The sequence below is a fragment of the Callospermophilus lateralis genome, unplaced genomic scaffold (assembly GCF_048772815.1).
Source record: "Callospermophilus lateralis isolate mCalLat2 unplaced genomic scaffold, mCalLat2.hap1 Scaffold_248, whole genome shotgun sequence".
NCBI classification, from domain to species: Eukaryota; Metazoa; Chordata; class Mammalia; order Rodentia; family Sciuridae; genus Callospermophilus; species Callospermophilus lateralis.
Genome location: NW_027513318.1, coordinates 1,203,941 through 1,223,568, shown reverse-complemented (window position 1 = coordinate 1,223,568; position 19,628 = coordinate 1,203,941). Strand labels below are relative to the sequence as shown.

The following is a 19,628-nucleotide window of genomic DNA, read 5'->3' as shown; positions in this document are numbered from 1 at the left end:
AAATTCTATCCTAATGTGAGGAAGATACATTAAATTTTCATGCATGTATTAGCAGTAGGGAACATTAGTGACTTAGGGGCTTAGAGGACATTGCAGATAAATGGAATGGAAAATACAATAATTCATGCAAAACATTGTAAAATGCAAACAAAAATACCAAATTTTACTGGGTGCAGCAGTGCATGCCTCTAGTCTCAACTTCTTCAGGGACTGAGTGAGACAGGAGGATCATAAGATAAAGGCAAACCTATATTTATTTTGAGACCAACCCTATCTCAAAATAAAAATAAAAAGGAGTGTGGGTGTAGCTCAGTGGTAGTGTGCCCTTGTGTTCAATCCATGGTATTAGAAAAAATAAATTCTTTAAGACTCATCTGAGATGATGTCAACCATTATAAAAACTAGGTCTGGAAGACAGAAGATTTTTGTCTTGTGATGTGGGTGCATTTGAACATTACAATTTCTAACAAACAGGAAAGTACAGTTTTCTGTTGGAGTTTCATGAACCTGAGAACTCAGTCATACCCAGATCTGCAGAGGCAAAGAAGAGGAGACACAGAAAAATGGTTGATAGGTGTAGAAGGAAAATAGAGGCCAAATATCAAGATGACCTATCTTTCCAATCAAATCGGTTTTACAAAATTCCCACTGTGAAATGAAGACCAGGTTCATGGAATTCTAGGATTACTTTCTCTCAGGTCATTGAAAGGGTAGAAGCAGTACCCTGCTGGCCAGCACAAGGAAGTTCCTAGCTTAACAAGTTCAGGATTCAGACGGCCTGAAGACTACTTTTCACTGGCCACTAATACAGATACTGACACCAATGTGCCACAATAGAACAGACTGATGGCCTTTGCTCTTGGCCTGAGTTGCTCTTGCCTCTTAGCTGATGGCATCATAAGTGAAAAACAGCAAAGAAGATACTACTTTATCTTGTTTCCACAGATTCCCCTCCACTGTGCTCTCTGCCTGCTATAAACTTTGAAGATATAGTGAAATTTAGAGCATGCAGAAAGTTCTTTTAAAGAAAGAAGCCTTTGAGAATGACTTTGTGAGCTTCTCCCACCTCTTTGAAGTTAGGGATGGCCATGTGACAAGTCTGGCTGATGAAATGTGAGTGGAAATCATCTGTGGAACTTTACAACTTAATCTTCACCCTGCTGGTGCTTGACTCTCATGCTGTCTCTTGACCTACCATGGTAATTGAAGAGACTTTGATTTCCAGATGATGCAGTTACAGAATTGATGAGCCTTAGCTATCATGAGTCCTGAGTTATTATGAAGAACTGTTATTCTTTGATAACTTGCTCTGAATATGTAGCATGTGGTGTGTGTGTGTGCGCACGCATGTATTTGTATTGGGTCTTTCATCGCATGCTGAATATGTCACCTAAATTCTAAAAGAAATAAAGAACATGGTAATTAAATGTGAGATGAAAATCAAAATATTGTAGTTGTTTCTGTTATTGACTAAATTGGAGGGAAAACAATGTGATAATTGGTCTTTTAATTCAACTGCCATCCTGGGTAGAACAGCCACTAGTCATGGGCAATGCTGGTTCTAAGCAGCCTCCCTGTGAAGTGAGCATTCACAAGGGCTGGCAGCCAACAGCATCCAGAGACTTTTCTTTTGCCACAGCCACTGCTTCTTTGAATTTGTTTGAAATCCCTGATGGGAAATAATCATTTATTTCCCAAAATGTTTTGAAATATTTTGGGAAAATATATTAATTGTACTAACTCCAAAACTACGCTTTTGACTAAGGCTGAGAATTTGTCTTTTATTTATCACCCTTCCCTAAATAGCATACTAGTAGATTGTAGGAGATTAGTTGACATTAGAATTCTCCAATTAATGACACTCAGATAATTATATACAACTGCCAACATTTTAAATATTAACCACTTTTTAATTTTAAATTCCAAGGCTAATTAATAGTTAAGATTAAATTTGCCTGTGAATTTGTGTCCAGATATATTGAAATTCCCAAAATTAAGATACAAAAGTTAATTTTTTTGACCACTATAATTCTAGGTATTCAATGATCAAAGCTTCTTTAAAGGCCGTGATTTTGTCCACTTTCTGTGGCCATAACTGAATACCAAAGTCCAAGTAATTTTTTAAAATAAAGGTTTATTCAGCTCAAACTGAAATCTTGAGTAGAAACATGACATCAGAAGTTAAGACAGAAAAGTAAGACAGACAGCTTACTTTTATAACAAAACCATTTCTAAAAATAACTTGTTAATCCACTAATTCATTCTGCAATGAATGGATTAATCCATCCATGAGAGTAGGACACTTATGATGCAGTTCCCTTTTAAAGGTCTCACTTGGTATCTCCTCTTAATACTTTACAATAGAGATTAAATTTATTCATGAATTTGGGTGGAAACAAATAAATCAAACCAATCAGCAACCACAGTCCTCTCTTCTCATCTGCTCACTTTCTTTACTGCTAATTCTCAAACTAGAAGGTTTTTTTTTTAATCTGGGAGAAATTGAAGTTATATAATTAGATGAAACCTAATTTTTATATCAGTGGAAATAGTTAACTTCAGGACATGTTTCCTATGAATTTATCAACAAATATTTGAAATCACTCACTTTAGCATCTGGGAGTTAGTAAAACATTTGTATGAGTTACTTTTGCCAGGTAATGAACCAACCCAAAACTTAGAAGCTTAAATAATCATTTACTTAATTCACGATTCCATGTACTGTTTGTCTGGAATGAACCTAAACATTCTTCTGATTCAGCTCAATTGACCTTAGCTAGTTTATTTGTCAGCATTCAGCTATTGTGACATCTGGGACAAAAAGAATTGTGCTAGGTAACTGGAGTCTTATTCCACATGGTTTCTGATCCTTCCCTGGTCTGGAAAAAAGCAGTTTATGTGGTGGTTGAATGCAGGACAGTTCCCTAGGTTGCCTTGGATTAGCCAGTACTCACTGTATCCTTCCTGACTTGTAACTCTCCAGAGTTACCACAGAATGTGCTGAGAATGCAAAATCTCACATCAGGGAGAACTGGCCAGAATAGCCTGGCGTCTGTTTCAGTGTCCCCATAGAAATAGGAATGCTTTAGCTCAGAAGTCACATTGCCCCAGGAACAAAACTATGGCAGGCTGCTTTCTGGGGTCCCTCAGCTGTGGCACAAGTGAAAAAAAATGTAGAGGAGATTTGATCCACCCTGTATAGTTTTTCTGATTTGTAGAGGACTCACTTGTAATTAATCATAGACGTCTGCTTTTCCTTGTTCCCTATCTGCTTATGTAAATTGTGTTTGTGGATATTCTGTCTTACCAGACTCATATGGTAAGACATGTGGTAACCAGTTCTCATGTGATAACCAGTTCACAGAGGAACTGCTACCCATTTGAAGATGCCTAAGAATGGTAACATGATAAACCCATTGCATAAACTCTTTTTAATTTTTGATTGCATTATTCTTATTAATATCTGCTTGTACAAAATAGGTCACATGCTTAAGTCAGAATACATGACTATCTGTGTGTTGTGGCAAAGTTTCTTCTTTATCTGTTTTGGAATATGCCAGACACAGAAAATTATCAAATTGCAATGAAATTTAGAAAGTATGCTGTATTAGTCAGAATTTTCTAGAAGCATAGAATCAAAAAGATTTATTAAATTGTCTTACTGGATCAGAAGCTGGTGAGTCCCACAGTGACCTTCTGTAAGCTGGAGAGCTACAGGAACCAGTGGCTGATCAGTTCAAAAACCTGGAATCTCAGAAGCCGCCCATTGAATGCAGTTCTATTCAAGGCCAGAAAGCCTAAAGATTCTGCAGAATCACTGGCTAAAATTGATTTTTGAAGAGTAAAGGAAGTGAAACACAATGTCCTCAACTGATCAGCAAAAATCCTGCTTAAGAAGAAATAACTGGCATCTGTGTAGGCTCCCTCCTTCCAACTTTTGTTCCAAATTGCCACCCACCAATTGAACTATGCCACCCACATTCAGAGTTTATCTCTCTTCTCAGTTTTCTGTACTACCTGCTAATCAATTCTGGAAACAACTTCCTTGACACACCAGTTTTTTTTTTTGTTTGTTTTGATTTTTGTTTTTAATTTTAGGCATATCTTCATGAAATCAATGTGACAATACAGATTAACCATCACAAATCCATATATCAACTTGACACAAAAATATGTCTCTTTATATCACACTTAATCTCTATGTAAACACAATAACAAGGTTATCATTCCAACTATCTTGATAATTCTCAATTTACAATAAAAAATGCTTCAATTCCCCCCAGAATGGGAAGAAAATTTTTCTGAATAATGTTTACTGAAATCCCTAAACTTAAACACTACAATGTAGATGTAACATCACGTTAAGCACTAACATTAAGTAAATTAGTATTATATTACAGGACAAGGAAGAAAGAGAAAAGTAAACAAATATATTTGCTTAATGTTTTTGTATATATGCACAAACATTTTAACAAAATAGGAAAGTAATATATATGACAAATACAATCCTCATTTATGCAGATGGTCATGTAGCTATAGTTAAAATTCATAACCATCTTCTTCTCACACCCATGCTACAGTCTGTCTGCCTCAACAAGTACCTTATCAGGTCTTGTATCTTGGCCTGGAGGGGTGATCCACACCTTCAGTCCTGAAGGGTATGAGGTGTTTGTCATCTTTCCTGGATTGCATTGTTGTGGTTTCCAATTGACCTTAATAAGGGCATAGCAGTTCTCAGAGATGCTCTAAGGCATACTCTTGTCTTCCTGGCATACTCACCGTTACCTCCATTGTAACTATCCAATTTCCCCTTGATAATCTGGATCATTTACCCCTGGCAACGTCATAACTGCCTTCTTAGCCTGTTGAATGAGAGGCATGAGGAGCCCAAAGACACCAGGGGAAAGACTTAACTTCCAGTTCAGTGGAATCATTGATCCTCTCATACAAACATTCTTTGTTCTGGAGCTGAGTCTTCTATGTCAGTAGAGCATAAGGTTGCAAGAAGAGGAAGAAAAAAATTCCCAGGCATAACAATGGGTAATGGTGAGTGGTACTATTCCTGTTTCCCATGAATCCTAGCTGTGGGTGAAACAGTAGCATATAGTGGAAACTGATTCAGAGCATGCACAGCCTGCTACAGAATCTTGCTCCAGCCCTGCAAGATACTGCCAACTAACAATGCAGTACCTGCATCTTCAAAATGCATTCCACTGTTCTATCAAACTAGCAACTTCAGGATGGTGGGGAACAGAGACTAATATCTAGTCTCTCACATAATTACACTGTCAACGTTTTGTCCCCAAAATAAAGAATAAAAGTTGCCAAAAAGGAAAGCAAAGACCATATGCATTGGAATGAAGATGGGGAGAGGGAAATAGCCATGATATACCTAGGCCTCACCAAAATTCAGTGAGTTAATGCCATTAGTCCAAACCTATACCATCCAACATGGTAGAAACAAGCCACATGTAAATGTTTGCATCTTATTTTAAATTATGTGAATTAATTTGAATTAAATTTAAAAGTTCATTTCTGTAATTACACTTGTCACACTCCAAATGCCAAGTTGCCCAAACAAAAACAAAACACATGACCACAATAACAGACTTTTCACAATAGGATAATTCCATCTTTACAGAAAATTTTTTTCAACATGGAAAGAACAGGTTCAAACACTGTGGCTTATGAACATAGAATCAAATGGTAGAGGTTGGTATAATTTGAGCAGTGCTTTTGAATTCAAAGTACTTTCCTGATGTTAGCATATTAATTAAATTTTTCATCCTCTGAGGAATCACAATCCATTAAGAGATCATAAAAATGAATGCATCAGAAATTACTAATTTTTTTCTCAGTTCTGGAAGTGACTCTTTTGACATATGTCCACAGTTAATTGTCTGAAATAGTCACATGTCCTCACCTAACATTCACAATGTGCAGAGTACAAATGTATTACATGTTCAGAAAAAAGAATATATTTGAACAATACAGTTTTGTACATTTTTTTGTTAAACTTATTCACAGGTGTTTTGTTATTTTTAACTGCTCTTTTAAATGTGATCCTTTATAGCAACACACACACACACGTACATACACACACGATTGGTTGTATTTCTTTGAGCAGACTGTTGACTAATTTTATACCAGTAGACGGCATCCTAATTTTATATCATGTTATTTTTTTCAGTATTTTTAATTATTTATTAGATTCTGCAGATTCTTAACAAGACTATTTGCAAAGAGATAGCTTTACCTTCATTTCTCCTACCTCAGTGCCACTCTCTTGTTCATTACTCCTTTCTGTATTATTACAGTCCCATTCAGGAATGTCTCTATATGAAAGCATTCGTAGGGAATGTTCCTCTGTTTGTCCACAGTGCCTGCAATGAAATATGACCAGAAGATTTGGTTTACAAATTTACTGGACAGCCAATGGCACAAAAAAGAACAAGACTGAAACATGTATGACAAAAAGCTCTGGGGGAATTTTTTTGTATCTAGGCCTCACAAAAAGAGAAAGATGATGCTGATTTATTTAGTGTGCCAAAGCTTATCAAAAGACATGCACTGCAGAAAACTGTCAGATGGATGGTAGGATTTTCTCTGATGTCTCTAACTGCTTGGTCCTCAGCTATCATGTACTTGCTTAAGGAGTCTACCTACCATAATAGATGGGCAGTTATGAAAGCTGTGCTTAAAATAAAAAAATATAGATTATCCCAATGATGCTTCTGGCCATCAATCCTGCTGAATGGCTGCATTTCAACAGCAGAAACCAACACTGACTCCCTTATATTATTCTCTTAGGGGAAGCAACTGTCCATCTGGTAACAGGTTGATTACATTGGAATTCTTCCATTATGGTGTAACATTTTTTCCCCCACTGGAGTAATCATATTCGATGAGTGGATTTGATTTTTCTGTCCAAAGTGTTGCTGGCACTACCATTGTCTATAGACTTATAAAATGCCTTATACATTTTTTTATTATCCAGCACAAAATCACTTTTGAGAAAATAATTCATTTCACACCAAAATAAGGCCAGCATTGGACTCCTGCCTATGAAACCAACTTTGAAACAAAGCAATGGCCTAATAAAAATTTAGTTGCAGCATAAACACACAAGGGAAGTATGCTTTACTTAAGAATTGTTCGTATATTCTCAATCTATATTCTTCATCAGTCATGGATATCAGGAATTCTTTCTCCCATTCTGATACATAACCTGTATATTCAAAGAACAAAAGCAAATATTTTTTATAAATTTAATTTTTATTTATTTAGTTTTTTCTTGATATAACTAAAAATTATTTCTTTATGCCAAACTTATAAATATTTTCTTTTGATCTATCTTCTGAAAGTTTTAAAATTTTTAGCTCATACATTTTAGTGTATTGTCTATTTTTATTTAATTTTTGTATATGTTATGAAGGGCCAGAATTTAGTTTTCTTGCCACTCAAATACCCATTTTTTCTAACACAATGCACTGAAATATTTCACCCAATTACATGCTCTGATACTTTTGTTGAAATACAATTGGCTATATACATGTGAGTCTGATTTTGAACTATGGCTAAGTTGATTTGCTTTCCATTTCAGTAGTAGAGTTTTTTTTTCTTTTCTTTTTTTTTGTGGAGGGTAGTTTAAGAAACTATCATAATTTAAAAGGACATTTAATATTTTCAAAATGTTTCATTCTATTTAGTTATATATTATTGATGATTTTAGATAATATTTCAAAATAGAATTTATTTCTTTTTAAAAATATTTTTAGTTGTAGATGAACACAATACTTTATTTTTATCTATTTATTTTTATGTGGTGCAGAAGCTCAAACTCAGTGCCTCACACAGGTTAGACAAGCACCCTACCATTGAGCTACAATCTCAGTCCAGAATTGTTTTTCTTTTTAGTAGTATTTATTTGAATTTATATCAATGCATTTTGTATTTAATAAAAAATGCAACTTTTCATGCTTTCTTTGTGCTCTAAAGGGATTATGGAGCCTTGGGTCTGGTTAGTTTATCTTTGAACATTTAGTAAACTTCCAATGTGAGAAATTATTCTTTCTTGGGACATTAGGATTTTTTTCTGTGCTTTTTCTATGGAAAGAGGTTTATTCAGAAATCCTAATTATATCAATTTGTATACATGACATTGTTTTTTGAACTGGGGATTGGACACAGGAGCAATTTACTATCAAGCTACATTCTTGGATCTATTTGTTTTTTTATTTCAAGAGAAGGTCTTGCCAAGTTGATGAGGCTGGTCTCAAACTTGTAATTTTCCTGCCTCAGACTCCCAAATTGCTGTTATTTCAAGCATGAGTAACCTGCCTGGTTGTATATTCCTGACATTTGTTTTTATCAAATATATTTGAGAGTAATTTTAACTTTAAACAAATTAATTGCTTATGTATATTTTAAATGTTTAATTGTTTTAATGGTTATTCTTCACCAGACACAACATATCATATTCTGCATGATCCCATTTATATACACTTCAAGAGCAAACAAATATAATCTATGCTGATAGAGAAGAGTTCCATGCAATCATGGAAGTAGATTTAACACGAATTTCTTTGGGATAGTATATTTGGATTAATAAGTTTCTTTGGCCTGATTCTGATTAATTTTTGACATTTTTCTGGGTAAGAAGCATGTAGATTTGACACACGATGCACTCCTTTCAGTTACTTAATATTTCAGTGACCAAAATTACAAATAAAGCTAGTGATTAAAAATAATTTTCAAATACCTTTCAGCTTTTAAACTTATAATGATTATAGATTCAAGAGGCTGGTGGGCATCTTAAGAGCACAAGAACTTATATCATTTTGTAGGAAATCCTACTCAGTCATTTGCCCACATGGTATGTTCATATCATATGAACATATGATATTTTAAGATGTAGACTGAAACCAATCTACCTTGTTGTCAGTTGACTAATGCTGAAATATTTAGCACCTACATCGATACTCACGGATTATTATTTGCTGTGGTTCACTTTTTACTCCAACCCCGGTGCTGGTACTAGCCACAACCTCAACCTGGTATTGAATACCTGGGAATAATCCACCAATTATTACAGACCGAATGGCTGCGTCCACAGTTTTGTTGATATGGAATCGTGTTTCATTTCCCAGACACCAGATCTACACAAAGGGAAAGTGAAAACACATAAATATGAAAATCCCATTTGTGGTAACTGAATGACTATAATTGATTGAATATTTTTAATTGTGACCAATCTAATTTCTGGTCTCACAGAAATGTTTGTGAATGACATTTCCCAAAGTCCAACTCCTGCATTTTATGTATATGTGTGAATTAAAGGAAGAACAATAAAAGAAAATACAACTATCCAACATTCAAACTATATATATATCATCAAGGAATTATGATAAATAATCTATAACAAACAATGATTCCTTTAACACCTATATAGAAAATGGTCTTTAGTTGGAAATAGCATTTTGGTACATATAAAAACACATACTTTTTTCCACTTAATTTATCAAAATTTATTGTGCATATAACCTATTTAAAATATGATGGCTATGAATTATAATGTCTAAGGCATATAGGTATACATCTAAGTAATTTATATTTCATTAAAGAAAATACTAACTTACACAGAAGTAGTTAATGAGATTAATTGACCTAAGTTACAGGTATTGACTAAAATGAGATTAAAGCCAATATTTACATTGACACTAATAAATCTTTATATTGATGAATACATATACACACACACACATACACACACACACACACACACACACACATATGACACACATGAAAATAAAGTGGTTAAAGGCTGTAGACACTGATGTTAAAGCACCTAGGTCTTTACTCCAAGAAGAAATCATACTTTAGAGCATATTTTCTTTAGGAATATGAAAAACTGTAATTGTAAAATGGTTTTAAAATAGTTCTGCTGCATATCTTTATTTTAATTCATATTATACTTCATAATCTACATGTAGGTGAACATGTAGGAATACATAAGGTTTGTTTCTGAAACAGGTAAGTCCCTGAATTCTTTTAGCAAAATAATTATTGTGCATTTTGGTCCATATTTATATCTGACATCTGTGTTCCCAGCAAAAGAATATTTATCCCTCATCTATGTATACAATTTGCTAATAAAATATGACAGATTTATAATGAGTGGAAAATTTTATAATTTATGAAAAACATTCATCATGTTGTAAATAAATTTATCAAAATTTAATTGAAAGTAAATTTAGGGTATTCAGACCTAGATGGTCCTAAAGCAAATTCCTCACTGAATTAAATCATAGACATGCACACACACACACATATATACACCATAGTGATTAATTATCTAGTGTTCAAACAATGTTCTAATATTTTAAAACTTGAGAATGTACAAAACTATCCTATGATGAAGGCATTTATTCTTATACTTTATTAGAATGTTTGCTGATAAAGTGATGTTAATCATTTTAAAATAAAACCTTATGCTTTAGTGCATTCATGTGCTTCCAAGTTGACCTTCAATTTAATACAGTTCTATTTAAAATATAGGATATTTTTAGAGATAAAATTCAATCAGCAATCTTTTGAGTGAACTATTTCAACTTTATTTCACATACCAATTATGGGTTTTTGAAGTAAAGTGAGGTGTTCTTTATTATATTATTTTTATTGCATAAGTTGTTTTCAAAATTCTAGAAATATTTCCTAATAGCAACACAGATTTGAAATTTTACAAAGTTTAGTGAGAAGTTTTACACTCACCCATGGTTTAATCATATCAATTAGATAAAATTTTATTTTGAATCCTTAGACATAACCTGTGTCTTAAACATCAAGGATGAGGATAAAACAACAGATACTCTTTCTAAATAGCAACAAGTTTATCAATTAATAAAAGAGACAAAACTTTTTTTAAGTTTTTTTTTTTTAATTTGATGTTTTAATGGTCACCTTCCCCCCGCCCGAAGGGAAATATCTTTCAAAATCTTAATAAATAAATAAAAGCAGAATATAGAGATCAAGTTGGTGTTGCCATCTTCTATTCCTACCTTATCCCCTCTAAATCCAAAATTTCTCTCCATTTCTTGAGAACCAGTTTTAAAACAGCTGCCCTAAGTCCCTTACATAGAATTTAATAATAATCATGCAGGCAATTTCTGGGATGACATCTTAATTACCTACATCTATCCCCATCCCTTTAAATCCTTGGTTCCTGAATCATACCATATAGAAAATCATTCCACTGTTGTAGGTTTTTTTGCTCAACTCAGTTATGTGTCTGTAATCTTAAAATTAAGTTGTGATTCCTGATGCATTTGTTTCCTTACCTGTCATACAAAGGTATAACCACTTCACACTTTAAACGAATAAGAGAATATTTAGAGCTGTCTCTTTCTCATATGACACTGAACTTTCTCCAAAAAACTATCCATAAACCCTCCTTCTTCATGCAGGCCCTACCTTGTTCTCTTGGATTATTCCATTCTGGTGATCTGGAGGAGGAGGATCCCAGGAAACACTAATGCTTGTGCTATTGTGGCTTCCGACTGTCAGCACAGTGACAGATTGTGGAGGGGCACTTGGGGCTGCAGAGGGAGTAATTAGGATAAATGCAGACTTTGAGTCTCAGTGTAGATTAGCATTGCTTACAAAATATGATTAGAAAGGCAAGACCAATGACATTCTGGCTTCCAGTACTTCTAAATTTGTATATAGCATTTAACAGTGACAATTTTTTTTTTGAGAATTCAGTCATTAAACTCAATAAAAAATTAAAGCAAATACAACAGGTGGGGAAACATGCACTAAATAATAAATTTAACAGTTAACATGCTAATGAGTGGTTTTTATATGCCCAGCACCAAAATGTCAATTTTCATTATCACCATAACCTCAGTGGGTAGAAGTAACTCTTAATTTCACAGAAAAGGAAATGATCTACTGTAAGAAATTTATCACAGTCAAATGAAGCCAGGCATGGTGGCACACACCAGTAATCACAGCAGCTTGGGAGTCTGAGGCAGGGGGATCAAAAGTTCAAAGCTAACCCCAGCAAAAGCTAGGCCCTAAGCAACTCAGTGAGATCCAGTTTCTAAGTAAAATACAAAGCAAGGCTGGGGATATGACTTAGTGGTTGAGTGTCCTGAGTTAAATTCCTGGAACTCCCTTAAAAAAAAAAAAAAAAAAAAAAAGTTAAATGGTAAGTCAGGATTTGAACCAGGTACATCTGTTTTAAGAATTTGATTATTTAAATTCTAATAGACCATGTTTCTGAAAAATAAAATCATAGCTTCCAACCAAAATTATTTTGAGAGAATATATATCAAAATTTTATCAGATATTATTTCTGAATAGTGGCATTATTGACAGTCTTTTAAAAAATATTGTTTTCGATTGTGTTTAGTAAATAAAAACAGAAACACAGATATAAATTTCACCACCAAAGAAAAACAATCCTTTCACACTGGGAACAATAATTGACTCTCATAAACTGACCCATAATTTAAGATTTAAAACTGATTTTATATGGATGGGCAAGAAACTATGATGATAAATATGAAAACAGGTTCATGTTGGGTCAAATGTGAAATAGTCATATTTTGATTTCCAACAATAACTCTCTTTCTTTATACTTTCTCCTATAACTAATTACCACTGTACTGAGAAATAGGAAGCACGAAGGTTTTCCTGAATTTAGACTAAGCATATTCCATACGGTGCATCTGAGAGTTAAGAAATATTAATTTTGCAGAAAAATACTCCTTTATTTTCAGTGAATCTCTGAATTTAAACCAAATGTAGAGAAAGCATAATAAGGATTCTACATAAAAATTCCTTGATAATTAGAAAACAAAGAATTTTATGACATTAAAGGATTTTTATATAAAACCATCAATGCTTTTATATTCTGCACAGTTTAGTCCCTTAAAAATCTTATCTAAAACATATTTTGAAGACCCATTGATAAGGTTTTTCCCATGTTTGGCAAACTTGTCAGGACATAAATTTCATTGAGGAATGATCATATTTACATTGAGATATAGGATGTACACAGACATGTGATAATACAATATTGCTCTTTTCCTATTCCTCTATGTGACAATATTGCTGTAAAAAAGGGTATGAAGACATCAATCTGACCACTTTTCTACCAGCCTTGTAGTTATTAAGTAGATTGCACTGAAAAATAACACTTTTGAAAGTGGCTTTTCATTCTCCTTACTGCTGGCTTGGCGAGAACACAAGGCCTGCTTCCTGACAGGTCATTTATTCTGGTACTCAGCTTCTTTGTACAGATGTGAAAGAACCCAAATCGCTGCTCAACATTCCCAGACATAGCCCAGCTGAGTTCCATTTGCTACCTTCACAAGGCCACAGAAATCAGAGATGAATGTACACTGAATGGTGACAAATGTCTAGGCCAGAGGAAAAGCCTAACTGCAGTGAAAATGACTTTCGGAGGGAGGATTCCAATGTGATCTTCTGTATTGGAGTTATCCACCCTGCTCATTAGTACTACACTTGCAAGATATGGTAAAAATTTAATGCTGGAGAAAATACTGCCAATTTTTATCAATCTTGCATTTTCTTTTCATATCCTAAAAGTAAAGCAAACGTGCCTTTAAAATAAGGCTTTCTGCCCCTGCCTGTGGATCACACTGTAAACTAATGTGAACATTCTATTTTTGCTCTGTATTATATTATAGAAAATTTATATTTTATAAAATTTCTCTGGTCAGACATACCGGTCAGTATATGCAAACAATATACATTTTCTTAAAGCCTTTTTAAAAATATCTCTTTGCATGACGTACATTTAGACAAAAGGTTTTTGTTAGGATTGGTGCACATAAAATTAGTATAAAAACAAAAAGGGGGATTTGTTTTGTCATCCCGCATTTTTATTTTAATAGCAATATTCATTATAAGTCTCTGGCTTACTGAAGGAGACTTTATAAATGGACTAGTTGAAACCTATATCAATCTTAGGTCCATCATAGATTGACTTTAAAGTATCTGTGGGTAAAAAAAATTTCAAAACTAGAGAGAAGGCAAGAACTTTCCTAAGAAGAAAGGTATTGCAAACATGAAAGTGACCTTCCAAATCAGAACTTATGTTTCAGACTGGCAATGCCCACAGTAGAAAATGGCTGAGAAAAGAAAATATCACATTCTACTACTTTAAAAAAGGAGTAGTCATTGTGAATAACCTGTGATCTTCTATTTTCTATAGTCTGTCCCTAATGAACTGCACCCACATAAATATATGGAAATATGTTGCAATCAAAATCAAGGGCACAGAAACATATAAAACTTGGGGCAAATGTTTAAGAAGAATTTAAATTCAGAATCTATTTATATTTTTATATTCATTTTTGTCAGATTCTGTACAATTCTCCTAATACAAAGAGAAAAATGACAGTGCCTACTATATATTTTTTCTTTTTTTTAAATAACTTTTTAGTTTTCAATGGACCTTTGTTTTATTTATTTATATGTTGTGCTGAGGATTCAACCCAGTGCCTCACATACTAGGCAAGTGTTCTACACTGAACTACAACCCCATCCCATATATCTTTAAATGTTCTCTGTCAGTTTTCTAAGGAATATACTAAAATAGAACTGTAAGAGAAGTTGGTTTATTCATAGTATAAGTTTGGTTTACATTACAAATTTGGATACTCACCTTCTTCAGTAGTACGGACTGTTTTAGATTCACTATCCATTCCTTGGAACTCATTAAATTCGGTCGGACTTTAATTTCATAAGTGACTCCTTTTTTCAGATTGACTAAGATAGCACTTCGCTCAGTTGGGACTTTGGCATCTAAATTCTGCCATGAGGAGGTGGCTTGTAGGCCTGAAGTCTGATGATACATTACTCGGTAGCCTTGAATAAACTGAGGCTGGCGATCAACCTGGAAAACACATCAAAGACCCTCTGAAACTGAAGGGAGGTGTGCCAGATTCACAAGAGACCTATCCTCTCTTCTCTGTCCCAGTTCAATCCACATATCTATCTTCTCAGTGAAACCAGGGCTTTCTAACTCATCTCCCTGCTTCCAATAACCTCCTCCAATCCCACATTCACATTGCCCCCAACATTATCTCCAAAATGAAGAGTAGGACAACTCTCTTGCATTCAACACCCATATTTATGGTTTTATATGTGATGTGGTATTTTTCAGGGATTTCCATTCTCATTACTTGTCTGCTCCTTAGACATTTTTGAGTTCTTACTAGTATCTGCCAGGAATTCTGCTAAGCTCTGGGGAATAACATGGAAAAAGTTGGTAGAGCCAACTCTTGCCCTTGTGGTACTTTGAGTCCAGGTGGAAGGTAGGCATTACGGTGCCTACATGGTCAAGTTCAGTTACAGCACACATCAGAAATAAATGTAATGAATGGCAGGCACCAGGAAATAACAGCAGAAGAAGCTCAATGAGTTGGGAAAGGGAGGTAGTTTCCGGACAAAAGTCAGAGGATTTGACATCTGCAATAAAAATAGAGTTTACCAGAGGAAAGAAAAGTGGGGACAGATGTGTAACCACCCTGTGGCTAGAGAGAGCATATAAAAGAGATTTCAGTTGTGAAACAAGTACTAATGTTTTAAATGCATATGAAAGCTTATACCCATTACCAAATATTCCATGAAAAAGCTTTTGTTAATTCAATAACTTCTTATTCTTTCAGTGGTCCTGCTCTGTACACAACCAAACTCTCTTATGTTTTCATTTACTTAAGGGACAATAGCTATTTTTCATAATGATCTGAGATTTGTAATTTAAAATTTGAATCAAATAGAACTTTTTTTATGTATTTTATATGTATTTTTGTTCAGTCTCATGATAATTACATGAAAATCAAATAATGTAAGTGCAAGTAGAAAAATAAACATGCTCCCTTTATATATTTATTAGGCACTCTTCACAGGTGTTTCAGAGTTTCTTCATTTTTAGGGAAAGGAAATTTAGGGGTTTTTTTCTTTATTTTTAAAGAGTTTTTGTTCCTACCCTATTTCTTAAGATGCTGTATTGAAGCATAAATAGTGATGGTAACTTCTCCAATTAGTATATCATATTATAGTTTAATATTCATATACTAAGAAGCTTAAAGCTTGATATATTTTACTGTCAAATCAAAAGTAAAGATTAATGGAGAGAAATAAAATCACCTCATTTCAGAATGGTTATGAAGAAAGAAAAAAGAGAGAAGGTGATGATGGAAATGGTTATGTTAACTCTTAAAAAAATTCTTTATTCCATTGTCAGCTTGCTATGAACAAAAAAAAATGTTTTTATCATGAATTAACTTCTAACACCTCTTATTTAGCTTCAGCATTGTTTTGTTTGTTAAGGGAAGTCAGCAAAGCAATGAATATTAAGCTATTAGTTTTCAAATAATAAAAATGCAGAGCTTCGGTCAAAACAATGGAACAATTGTTTTTTTCCATGTTCAGAATGTCCAAGCTAGAAATCTCTAGGAAGTTGATGGGTCTGACTTTGTGTGTACCTATATACAGCTAATTCCAGCCTTTCAGATGAGTCTCAACAAATATAAATTTCTTCACCCATCTGACAACTTTCTAACCCTCAAAGATTTTTCTGGAATTACTGCTAAACTTGTATAAGATTATATCAAGAATGACTTAAGATATTTGTCTGTCAGTAAATGGATGGATCTATAGACTATCATGCTAAGTAAAAAGACACCAGTTCCAGATACCAAAGGTGGAATGTTTTCACTGATATGTGAAAGCTAAACCACAATCAGGGGGTGGGAGATAGAAGTTCAGTGGAGCAGACAATGGGGATTGAAGGGAAGGGAGTAAGGATGGGAAAAGGAAAGAGAGTGGAATGAATCTGACATAACTTTCCTATGGACATACATGAATATATCACAGTGAATCTTACCATATAGTAAGTATATCCTCTGGAATATAATACGCTCTACACTTTAGTACTATATAAAAGTGAATTCTACTGACATGTATAACTAACAGAAAACAATGAAAATAAATAAATAATTTTTAAAAATGATATTTTAATAAATGCATAAAATCCCACTTAAACAAAAAAAAGAAAAGAAAAGAAAGAAAGAGAAAGAATGAGGAAAAGGGGGAGCCCAGGTCTAACACAGAAACTCGTGGTCTCTGAGACCTCATCCATGTTACCAGTTTGTGTTCATAATGACTCACATATTTTTTTGAAAAGCAGGAGTCATTCCAACATCATAAAACAAGGCAACCGAGAAGCAAAATGTTAAATTTACAAGAGTCAAAGAGTGATGCTTTTCATCAAAACTGTCAAAGTTTGAAAAAAAACAAAACAAGAAAAAAAAAAACTTGCAGCGTATGTTAAAACAACATCAAGCTTACATTTTATAAACTTCTCTGTGTTGGCTTTAAGTGAATTTATATACTGAAAGAAAGACATAACTCACAATAATAGCTTGTTAATACTGAAAGAAGCAAGCTGTGTTTTTAAGAAGAACATTAAGCAGCTGTTTCCAGATGAAGGGAGTCTGTAAATCAGGGTAAATTGGTTTTATCCATGTTTGGTTTTCATTAATTAAGTATTTTAGGGACTTTATGAAGCTAATGTTTACTACCCCACATCGCCTTGCTCACTTCAGTGGGCACCGTCTCCAACCCCTAGATAGTAATGGCCTACTTAATAGCCACGTAGTTTAACTTCAGTTTGTGCAGTTGCCAGGCATTTGGGGGGAGAGGAAATTTGTTGTTACAGGTGGAAGCAAAAATGAAAATGCTGAGCATTACCATTTAAACAAATAGGCTGGCTTTTATTGGATGTGTGTTCTACACCACTAATGTGTGGTGCTCATTTTGACAGGTTATCATTTTCAAGTTAAACCATACACTTGTCACTAGTTTTATTAACATTCTGAGGAGAAGAAAAATGTGCTCTTAAAGTTTATTGCAATCAGAGTCTGGCCACAAATTTATAGGTTTATATGATTTTAAAAAATACCAATGTATTTTGAAATGTGCATTAAAAAGAATTGTGTTAAGGAAGAAGTGAAATGATAAAGAAAACTTCAGACTTCCAGTATAAGACCTTGATTTCAAATAGAGATTAATCTCTTAAGTTTTCTGAGCCTTCCTATACTTGTGTTGTTCAGATAATACCCTCAGCTCAAGGGTGCAAAAATAATCAGATGTCTAATTTCAGTAAAAACACTGCAAACTGTAGAGATGTGTAATGTTATGAAGCTTTGCTAAAGAAGGGATGTACTAAAAAGAAGTAGAATATATGGGCTTTCAAATCAGTGTTGTTATTGAACCATTCAAGATGTTGAATAGCTACTGTTTTCAATAAAACAAAAACATCCATTTAAATATACAATTCAAAGTGAGTTTTCTTTGATGGGTTTTTCTGCTAAGGAACTGATCTGGTTCTAGTTGAATTCAAAACAATATTATTTTCTATGTCAGTGTTGAGAGTTTTCGGAGTCAAATGGTCTGTGATCCTTTTGGCCTTGAACAGCAACAATAATAATCAAGCACAGGAATAATCATTGCTCAGTGAGTGACTATTTTTCTTTGTGGAACAGGTATTTTCTAATCATATTGCCTATCTTCATTAAAACAGTGGTAATTTGATCTTCTGAAATTAGCCATTGCTATCTATTGTTGCTGTAACTTCAGCCATGTGTGGGGCATGGGGATAATTTTTCAGTACAACGTCTTGTCCTTTTGATAGCTGAATCCTGTGGACCTTTGGTAAATCACCTCAGCTGCTGACAGATCCAATCAATTGGCTGGAGAATATATTCCTCCCCTTAAACTCCAACAATCTGTCATTCAAATGACAACAGTGTAATAATTTAAATAACCTACACATTTAGCAAGTTAAAATATTACAAAATTACAGTTTCTTTGGCTATTGGTCCCACCCCCAATCAGACTTTTTTCACTAAAACTTATCTCTCTCAAATACGTTTTTTTTTTTTTTGTGGTGGTTGGTAGGTGGGGGTGGGGGTTTGTCAAGGATTGAATTCAGGGGCACTTGACCACTGAGCCACAACCCCTGCCCTATTTTGTATTTTATTTAGAGACAGGGTCTCACTTAGTTGCTTAGGGTCTCACTTTTGCAGAGGCTGGTTTTGAAGTTGTGATCCTTCTGCCTCAGCCTCTCAAACTGCTGGGATTACAGGCATGCACCCATGCCTGGCTTCAAATACATTCTTACATATGTGTAACTACAAACTGAAGGGGAATAATACCCTGAGATATTATTGAATATGTTACATTTCAAAAGAAAAATGTAAAGATCTATGAAAGCAACTGGTTCAATTGTTTAATAGGCAGTTATTAAAAGAACATTTTGAAAAACAGATGTGAAGGACAAGGATTCTATACTCACATAAATCCCTGCCCAAGAAAGAGATAGATAAGCAAACTGGCAATGTCAGCCTTCATGGGCTACAGAGATGAATACGACATGGTCCTTTCCTGGAAGAACTCCCAATATACAGAAATGCAATTTTAATCTAATTTGATGTACTCTTTTAAACTTAGTGAATCTTGAAGCAATTAACTTCATAAACATGATGACTTTGATTCTTCCCCAAATATTTTCTTCATTTAGAAGTAGCTTA

At 34.0% G+C, this 19,628-nt stretch overlaps 1 pseudogene; it reads right to left on the bottom strand.

Moving 5' to 3' along the window:
• Positions 1–3,711: 3,711 nt before the first annotated feature.
• Positions 3,712–19,628, bottom strand: part of LOC143390196 (roundabout homolog 2-like) — an 82,747-nt pseudogene continuing 66,830 nt past the window's right edge.